Here is an 11,002-nt window from a genome sequence, read left to right as displayed (position 1 = left end):
ATACTCTAACAATCAATAAATAAATGAATGAATAAATAGTCTGACCAAGTCATAAATAATATAAGTGCGGAAGTCTTAACTATTACACCCCCAAAATCTGATCTGAAAGTCATCGTACAAGGACTCTAATCAACAATGTCTAAAGAATGAAATATATGTCAAATATAATAATAAATAATGTCTGGAATTTAAAGTAGACATTTGGAAAGAGAGATCTTCAGGTGGCAAGGCATGGGTACATAGAAGCTCACCCTCGGATCTGATCGAGCAAACTAGCTTCAAGCTAGAGATGTAGTCTGGATGAAATCTCTGGAACACAATCTACACTCAAAAAGGGTGCCGCAAGGTAGTATCAGTACAAACACTATGTACCGCTAAGCATCATAGGCTGACTAAGATTAGTTCACGTATATAAGCATAAAATCAACAAGATAAACAGATAGGCACTTAATACTCAAATCCAAGTCACAGAATATCCATAACAGAGTCACAACCTAAGATGAAGCTTCTAAACCACAAGTCTATCAAGTCTCAATAATCTCACCTGATAATTACAAGTCCAAGTTTCGTCCCTAGGTAGAGTCACCAATCCACAATTTAACTCAGTCAATGATCATATTTATATCACAATAGACATTCAACATCCATACCAAAATCAGAACCAAACGAGCATATAATAATGCAGAATAAAATGTAATGATGTGTAATGCAAAATATGATGATGTGCATTTACTGTGTGGCAACCAATTACCTCGGCTCTCGATCACTCAATCACTCGTGTACACACATGCTTTGGTGTCTTTGCCCAATAGTCACGACCTGCAGGGGACCCATGGTGTCCATGTACCCTCGCTCCGGAATCTTACCTCGGTTCACAAGCCTTTAACTTAGGCCACATCCTCACCCCCTGTTAAATATGCCGGAATCTAGGTCACATCCACACTCCCTTTCAAATACATATATATATATATATATAGTCACATCACTTTTAATGAGCGATTAACAAGTACCATGTATCAAATAGTATCACAAGTTCAACAAGAAGATTATATTAATTTCTTCACTAATTTCACATCACAATGTATGTCTCAACGTATTAAAGTTCATTAGTATGTATGGACAATGAACAATTAGCAATATCAATGTCAAACACAAGGCGTCATGCCACAAGTCTTTCATGAATCGTTTTCGAACCATTTCCATCATGTATGAGTGTATGAATGCATAAATGAGGGTAAACATGGTCAATCAATGCAAACCAATAAAGCAACAGTGACGATACAAGTCACAAAGCCACAAGTCATATCAAGACTTAGATCAACTCAACCATGAAATGAAACGTACAAGCCGTCTCAACCAACATAAGAGCCTATATTCCCCTTTACTTCCACATATAGCAAGTACGCCTCACAACTAAGTCTTGTATCACCAAGATGCTCCATTTTTCTATATATTATTATCAACAGTAAATCATACATCAAGTTTTCATCTACGTACTGTCATAAGTTTACATCACAATTCAAGTCTAAACTCATTATCCTTCCTTTCTCCGATGATATGTGTTACAATAAGAGAGAAATGGGTGCAACACGTATGACAACACAACAATTCAGGTAACAAGTGTAATCACAATAACAGGGCAACAAGCCACCATCAACAACAATCAACCTAATAGAAATCCATCCCGAATCACCACAATATGAATACAACTACACCTCATATTTCAGTACATAAAGTAATGGCGACGAGCCCACAAAATCAGAAGTCATACCAACCTAGCTAATATCTAACCAAAACACCATGTCCAAAGACTTAATCATGCTTTCTCTCGTCAATTCTACACAATACATACGTTTCACTAATCAAAGCCTAACTAAAGTAAGTCGTAACCTACCTGGAATGTCAAACAACAGTCTCGAATCATCAAACCTTAGCCTTGCCTTCCTCTTTGGAGAGCCTCGAAACGATTAACTTTTATCAAATAATTAATCTACATCAGAAAACAAGGCCAACAATACCATATTGGTATACTTTCAGAAAAAATACCCAAAGTACCCCTACAATGTGATTCCGAGTTCATGAGGGTAAAATGGAAAACTTAGTGCACAATTATGTTACCCATCATCTAGTTAACCTTCAATCTTAATTTCATGGAATTTTATTCATCACAAGATATCCAAATTCATCTTTTCTATTTTTAGCCCTATGGTTCTCTAACCATTAGTTCTTCACAATTAGTGTGTAGGATGACTATGAGATAATGATAATCAACAATAAATAATGAATACTAGGTTAGAATCTTACCCCAAAGTGCTTGTGAATGCTTTTCCATTATTATCTCCCCAACCCTTCAACTATTAAAGGTTTCATCAATTCTTAGGTTCTAATCTTTCACCCACCCTTAATGGAGCTTAAGCTTGTCATAGGATTTGAAGAAGGAATGATAATGAATCACATAAGGTTTTGCACTTACCTTCAAGGAGGAACTTCACCCTAGCCCTAGGAAAATAGCCTCTCACTTTCTAGAGAATTGTTTTTGGGTTTATGAGGGGAAAGTCTCGAAATTTACACTTAAAAATGACTTTTATGCCCAAACTTTCGCTGCAGCGGGTGCACCCTTCGCTGCAGCGGGTGCCCAATTTTCTAAAATTTACAAAACTTCATTTTAGCCCCCGAAACTCATTCGGAACCTCCCGAACCCAAACCATATATGCATTTTGATTGTAAACCACGTTACGGACTCAACCGTGACCTCGGAATTCCCAAAAGAGATCATGTTAATCCGATGTTGACCAAGTCAATCCCAATACTATGAAACTAAGACTTCACTCGAGACTCAAAATATCCCCGAACGCCTTGGGACCCAAACCAATGACTTCACTAAGTCATAGATCATACTAACGAGACTAGGGGGAAGGGTCAACAAGGTTAAATGGGTCAAAAAACTATAACGACCAAACGGGTCGTTACAGTAGCAATATCTTAGTAGAAGTTCTAAGCTATCAAGATTTGACATTTGATATGGTTAAGCCAAGTCCAGATGATTATATTTCATTCTTGAAGAATGAGATTTTTTTTATAAATGTTACAAATACAAATTGATTCCCTGAGGTAAATGTTACAGTATGTGGTAAGCTTATAAATGCAGACGTGCGTTTGTTTGTGAAGTTATCACGGCTCATCTCTAGAAGAGGTAGAATAATTGAGAAGAAATATTTTGAATATTCTATGCTTGATTCCCGAAGTAGTAAACTCAGAAAATGTACTCCTGAAGTAGTAGAACTTTGAACTCTACTCCCGAGTAGTATAACTCTGAAATCTATTCCCTAAGTTGTAGATTTCTGAAATTTACTCCTGAAGTAATAAGACCCTAAAATTTACTCCCGAAGTAGTAAACCTTTAAACTTTACTCCCGAAGTGGCAAAACTCTAAACTTCACTCCTGAAGCAGAAAGAACTGGTAAAATATCTGAGAAATATTCTGAAGCAATGTCTTCTTGTGCTTGAGCAAAATAATGAGTTATTGATTAACGTCATATTGCAAGCACATTTGAATAATCAGGTTTCAAGTGAATGAGAAATATCACGACCTATCTCCTGGAGAGATAAAATAACAAAGGATATACATGTTATTTTTGTGGTATGAAATTAAGGCATTGCAGCACGTACCTGTCGTATGTAGAACATCTCGAATAATTTTATTAAAGTATCATTCTAAGGCCAAAGGGAGCAAAGTAGAATACTTTCTATTATAACCACATTGATGCATTATGGTTAGTGTTATCGATTTCCTTGAAGGAAATAAACAATAAATATATCTCTTCCTGAAGGATGTGATTACTATGTGGTTGCCGCTTTTGATACAAAATATTCAGATGTTTACGGCTAATCTCCTTGAAGGAGATATTGGAAATACTGAACTTTGGAGCTTAACGTTATGCTTTAGTAATTTACAATTTAAAATTATTTTTAAATTTCCATTTGATTACTGTTTTCCTTCCAGACACCAGTAGTGTCTAACCAATTTTTCTTTCGTGATATCCGAAGTATCTAGAAAAAAAAAATATTGGTAGTAGAAACTAACGATCAAGGGCTCCAGAAGAGCTAATTGTTTATCTATAAGTATCATGACACCAACAGTGTCCAAATAATATCTGATCATGGTAAATAAATTAAAATCTCTCGAAGAGGTTATATATGATAGCACCATTTATCTTAGATCATAATTGTTACGATCGAAAAATAAATTGTAGTAAACCTGAAGTTTACTAGCGAAAAGAAAATGATTATCATATATATTGAGACTACAAGTGATTTGAAGATTGAATATCTCTAAGTTACCGGGTAAGAAATACGTATATGATACGTTACCAGAGCATGATGGATCACATGTCACACTAAACCAAAAGTTTATGACATAAAATCTCATGCAATAGTAAACCAGAAGTTTACTAAAATAAATAACACTCATCATGGTAAACTTGAAGTTTGGGGTACATATAATTTTTTCAGTTGACCTAACCATTTTTTGTCGTCCGAATTTAAATTTGAAATGCTAATTGAGTATTCGAATTATATTGAAGAACTAGAAGATTCTTCAATGTTTGTGTTGCTTGTTCTCATGATAAGTTGATTACACCAGCTAATATTGAGACTGAATCCCCAAAATTATGAAAAATATAAAAGGTGAATGTGGGCCCCTTAACCTGCAATATGATGTCTTAAATAGATGCATCTATGAGACAGTCACATGTAAGTTTATTGTCAACTGGTAGTTTGACATTTACGAAGTTGCTTGCTCAAAATAATTAAGTGGAAAGCATAATTTCCAGAATATGTAATCAAGACAATTCATCTTGATAATGCTGGTTATATCTAAGCTGGTTTGGCATTGGATGACTCCATAATATAGCTAAACCATTGCTTATGAGAGCAGAGCTCCAGATGTTGGTCTGAGATATGATATATTGCATACAACGACACTTGTATGCTTCAGACCAATAAATTATGATAAATTCTCCCCTCATAATTGGTTCAGGGTCAGGAACTAGATATTTCCATCTTATAGCTTTTGATGTGCGGTATATGATTAATGGACATACCATGATGCACACAGATGGATTTTCCAAAGAAAATGGGGACATGTGTTTAGTTTTTCTAACATTAGGGGGAGAGAAAATAGAACTAAGAAATATGTTGTGAACTATCATCAGTATGATCCTCAGAAAATTCAAGTCAAATGCTGAAAGGATTTGCTGACCTAACTATTTCATATTTCATATGCAAAATGCTCCTAATGTCCCTGAAGAATAGAGTCTACAGCATGCATGGAACATGGTATACTAATCGATTCCAAATGTAATAATCCTTGAAAAAAGGGAGGAGCAAATGATCAAAATGATAATAATAAGGAGGCAATGTGCTCTTGAAGAGCCTACGACATAGCACTTCATGAAACCTTATAGGAGGTTCAGGTACCTGAAAATAATGAAGTGATAAGATCTCAGTAAGTTATGTCGAATTGCGAACCGATAAAATGATATCTAGTCAACGATATCTTTGATACAATAAGGCACGCAATACTGTATAAGATTGTGAGGATCTGAGTTCTACGTCTCTTAAGCATGCTGACGCAGAAATAATTGCCAAATGATATGATACATCCCGGTAAGCGTAAACTTTATTGGACCTGCAGTCCAGACATTACAAGTTCTTGGGGAACTTGTTCATAGTCCTTATATGGATTAAATCAGGTAAAGTGAATGTGATTTAATCACCTTAGTGAATATTCTTTGACGAAGGGAACAAAGATGAACCTGTTTACCCTTGTCTCTTTATGATAATTAAAACCTTTCATATTATTTTGCAAGCTGATTACTTGAATATTTCTAGAACTCTTGAAGAGTTTCCAAAAGTAGTAGATTATCTGCTAAAAGATGTCGAAATGAGAAAATTAGATTGGTCCTGAAGTATCATATATTTGTGCAATTGATGCATTTATTTGTCTTGCTATAACTGTGAGCATCATATAATTTCTCTCCTACATAGAGATATTGAAATAAAAACAATTGCATATAGCAAATGAAATCCCAACGTGAATGTTTTTATCCTAACAAACGACATAAGAGTTCGATCCAGCTATGTTATCTATTTTCATGAAGGATTACTATCATACCATTTTATTTTACTGACAGTCAAATCATAGAAAAATAACAACAGTTTATAAAGCAAGTCAAGAATGTACTTGGCGTGACTGCAACAATACTATATGACGATGATGCAACTCTATCTAAAGAATGAAGATGTAGATGATCAACCGGTTCGTCAAATGATCATTTGACAAATCTGATCACAAAGACACTACCAACACCGACATATGATATGTAATTGGAGTACATGATCTCCAGAAGAATGGTGATATTGATAATCTTGTAGATTTGTTCACCAAATCTTTGCCAACTTCAACTCTTGAGAAGATGTTATTCAAGATTCAAATGTGAAGACTCCGACATCTGAATTTTGGTCTTCGTCAGGGGGAGTAAAATACGTGTTGTACTCTTTTCCCCTTAACTAAGGTTTTGTCCCATTGGGTTTTCCTCGTAAAGTTTTTAATGAGGCAACTCTCAAAGCGCATTACTAGATATGTGTACTCTTTTTCCCATAGGGTTTTTCCTAATAAGGTTTTAACGAGGCACATCATCTAATTAATGGACATCCAAGGAGGAGTGTTGTAAATATATTGAATGTCCATCAAGTACATTGGGGAGCAAGGTAACTTGACCATCAAGGAAACTTAGCCACCAAGCCGTTTCCTTGGTTGCTTGCCCACCAAGCACTTTCCTCCTATAAATAGAAGTTCATTTGTAGAATTGTATATACAAACAATGAAATCTCTCTTAAGTTAAAAATTGAATAATTTATCAGTCTCTTTTTATATAATTGTCTTTGGTGTATTTACGTTATAGCCTTTATTTTATAACAGTAACTGAATTATGTGTGAATTGTTCAAAAAAATACAAATGACAAGAAAAAGAATTGACATGAGAGAGAGCTTACCAAAAAAAATTTGTAGGCTAGCTCGTAAAAGAATTTCTCTAGAACCACGGTCTCAATCCTAATCATGATTTCATAGCGAATTCTCTCTCTAACCGAAACCCTAACCCTAGCCGAAACCCTAGTTATTCTTCATACTTTTCCCGACCATTATGGCTACTGGACATCCTCCACCGGATGTTGTCCAGCCTTCTCTGACACCATCAACATCCAATGCACTACCCATGCTACCAATATCTTATGCCAATACCCTAAAACCCCCGCAACACAAAACTACATTGCCTATCATTCCTCAAAAACCTGTTACGTATCTGCATGGAGAGCCTAGGGTCTTGTGGGATGAAGAAGAGATAGAGCAGATGATTTTACGTGAAAATCTACAATATGCTATCGTTGGAAAGTTTTCCTATGGGCATTTCGGCCCGACATTAAAGAACGAGGAAACTAATTCCAAAGCAATGTGAATTGAAAGGAGAATGTCCTATTGGATTATTGAGGAATAGATAAGATTATGTTAACCTCTTGTCAAAACCAGCATTCTATATTAATCACATGAACTGGTGGTATCCCATGAGAACATTGAAGTGGGATCCATGGTTTGATCCTGATGAAGAAACTACAATAGCAATTGCATGGATTTCCTTTCCTTATCTGCCCCCAAACTATTTTGTTAAGGAAGCAGTGTTTTCATTGGCTTCAGCAGTTGGTAAGCCATTACAAGTTGATATGGCAACAAAAAATCAAACCAGACCGAGCTGTGCAAGGGTAAAGGTTGAAGTTGATCTGCTTAGTGATTTCCCTCAGATAATCAACATTGGTATGAAGAAGAAAGGTACTAGTGAGATTATTGATAAATGGATAAAGATTAATTATGATCATCTACCTAAGTATTGTAAAAGATGTAAGTTACAAGGTCACAATGAGACTGATTGCTTCATTATTCATCCTGAATTATATCCCAAAGAAGAAGAACATGAACCAGAGAAGGAACAAGGTGTTTCTACAAAGAATAGTCAATCCAAAAAAGTTCTGGAGACTAAAGCTGAAGGTAAAATGGATAAAAGTACCAAAATCCCTGGTGAAAAGGAGATTGTTGATGTTAGAGGTAAACATGAGGAGAAGAAGTATCAGAAGAGATGATATAGGGGTGGATATAATAAGCCTACACAAGGATGGAAAGCGAAGGAAGATCAACACAAAGCTGATAATAAAGGAGCTAATAAGGAGGTAGCAACTGCTAACATGTTTGATGCTTTTTTGAACACTGAAGATGACAGTGAGGAAGTGCAGACTGATGGATTGAAGAATAATGATGACAAGGGTGATTCATTACTTGTTGAGAAGATACCTAGTGAACAACCAAGAGAGAAACCAACGAGAGGTGAAAGATGATCCAACGAGAGAATTCTAACAATAATAACAACCAACAAGTACGGAGTATCGGACGGAGAAAGAGAAGGAATCAGCAAAAGCTTGGGTGGAATCTTCCTTTGGAAAGATATCATCCAATGATAAAGTTACAGGAAAAGCCTTGGAGCAGCTGCAAGTAGAGGATTCTTAGGATAATGCTCTCAAGGATAGTAGGGATCAGGAATTTGAAGCAGTTGGTGGTTTAGAGATGATTATCTTTCAGGATTCAACATGTAAGAAAGGAATAATTGAGGAAGATGTAGAAAGCTGCACTGAACTTAGCTCGGTTTCTACTACTTTGGCACCTGACTTTCCTCTGAATATTGTTGAGCCTAAAAATGATGGGAAAGGTGATGCAGAAGGTATAAGTAAAAGAAAAGATCCAGATAAAGAGAAGGATCCAGACAAAAAGGATGAATATGCTATCATGGATCCAGGAATTCCAAGTTTTCAAGCTGTTATTTCAGACACAGTAGAGGGAAATAGCTCTTTACCTCATATCAGGGACTTACAGGAGGATGAAACTATGGATCATAACATCAATCAAGTTGCTAGAGAAGGGGATTTATCACCCAAACACATTCGTACATTAAAGAGTGGTGGAAAGAAAATTAGGCGAAACAACATGGTTCCCCTACAGGTAACAACAAGGAGTAGTAAATCTAAACCATCCAATAATCAATGATTGATAAAGTACTATTTTGGAATATTAGATCAGTCAACACTCAAAATTCTTTTGAGCGGTTAACTGAGCTTAATAGGAGGCATCACTACTCACTCATAGCACTTATGGAACCTTTCCATGGGCCTGATGAAATTGAAAGTTATAGAAGAACTTCAGGCATCCATAATTCAATGGTTAATATCTCAGAGAAGATTTGGATTTTTTGGACTGATGATTGGCAAGCTCAGGTTATTATGGATTCAGTGCAGCAGGTGACTCTTAAAATGACTCATGTCAACTTGCAGCAAGAAGCTTTTGTCACTATTGTCTATGCTAAATGTACTGCTATAGAAAGGTTGGAGTTGTGGGATTCTATTGCCCAAGCTACACTGAACATTCAAGGACCATGGATAGTAGGGGGGACTTTAATGTAATTCTAAAAGCTGATGAGAAACTAGGGGGTCTTCCTGTTCATTTGTCTGAAACTGCTGATTTTGCTCACTTTGTTAATAACCGTGGTCTGATAGAATTGAAATACTCTGGTAGTAGATAAACTTGGTGGAATGGCAGAACTGAAGAGGATTGCATTTTCAAAAGACTTGACAGAGTATTTGGAAATCAGGAGTTCATGGATCTTTTCCCATCATCTGAGGTCTCACATCTTATAAGGCATGGATCTGATCATGCCCCTCTCCATGTTGTGTGTAATACACAAGAGGAGGTGGTTGTTAAGCCATTTAAGTTCCTAAATTTTTGGTCTCAACATCCAAAATTTTTGGAATTGGTTCAAGACAACTGGAGGTTGGATTTTGCAGCAAATCCATTTTCTGAATTTCAAGCTAAAATGAAAAGGGTGAAAATGGATTTTGCAAAGTGGTGTAAGGATACATATGGCAATATTTTTCAGCAAATTTCAACCATAGAAGATACTATCAAGGTGAAGGAACTGCAGTTTGAACTAAATCCTTCTTGTTGAATAAAACAGACTTACATAAAGCTCAAGCTGAGTTAAATAACTACTTTCACTTTGAAGAAGAATATTGGAAGCAGAAGTCTGGTATGAGGTGGTTCAAGGATGGTGATAGAAATACTAAGTTCTTTCACTCCTATGTCAAAGGAAGGAGGAAGAAATTGGATTTGTAGAGGATTCAAAATAGTCAAGGGGATTGGATTTCTTCTAATGATAATATAGGGGAGGAAGCAGTTACATTCTATCAAGATCAGTTTAGACAGCTGGATACAAGCACTGATTATGAGATGTTGAAGAAGATTCCTGCTCTAATCTCTACAGAACAAAATGAGTCTCTTATTTCTCTCCCTAGTAATGAAGAAGTCAAACTAGCAGTCTATGGTCTAAATGGTGACAGTACAAGTGGCCCTGATGGTTTCTCAGGCCATTTTTTCCAGGTCTGTTAGCATATTATAGGGGAAGATGTCACTAAAATAGTTAGAGCATTCTTTTGTGGGCAAGAGTTGCCTAGATTCATTAGTCACACCAATCTTGTTCTAATTCCTAATAAGGAAGTGGTCAATACATTTGCAGACTTGAGACCAATAAGCCTTAGCACTTTTGCTAACAAGATCATCTCCAGAGTCTTGCATGAGAGGATTGTGTGATCTTGCTTTGGCATTATTTCTAACACTCAAACTGGTTTTGTAAAAGGAAGGAGCATTGTGGAGAATGTGTTGTTAGCACAGGAGATCATTAGAGACATAAACAAGAGAAACAAACTGCACAATGTGGTAGTGAAGCTTGACATGGCTAAGGCTTATGATAGGGTGTCATGGATCTTTCTAACAAAGGTTTTGAGGCAATTTGGCTTCTCAGAGGTGATTGTAGACATGGTATGGACATTGGTATCAAACAATTGGTATT

The sequence above is a fragment of the Lycium ferocissimum genome, chromosome 5 (assembly GCF_029784015.1).
Source record: "Lycium ferocissimum isolate CSIRO_LF1 chromosome 5, AGI_CSIRO_Lferr_CH_V1, whole genome shotgun sequence".
Taxonomy (NCBI): Eukaryota; Viridiplantae; Streptophyta; class Magnoliopsida; order Solanales; family Solanaceae; genus Lycium; species Lycium ferocissimum.
This window is presented reverse-complemented; position numbering follows the sequence as displayed.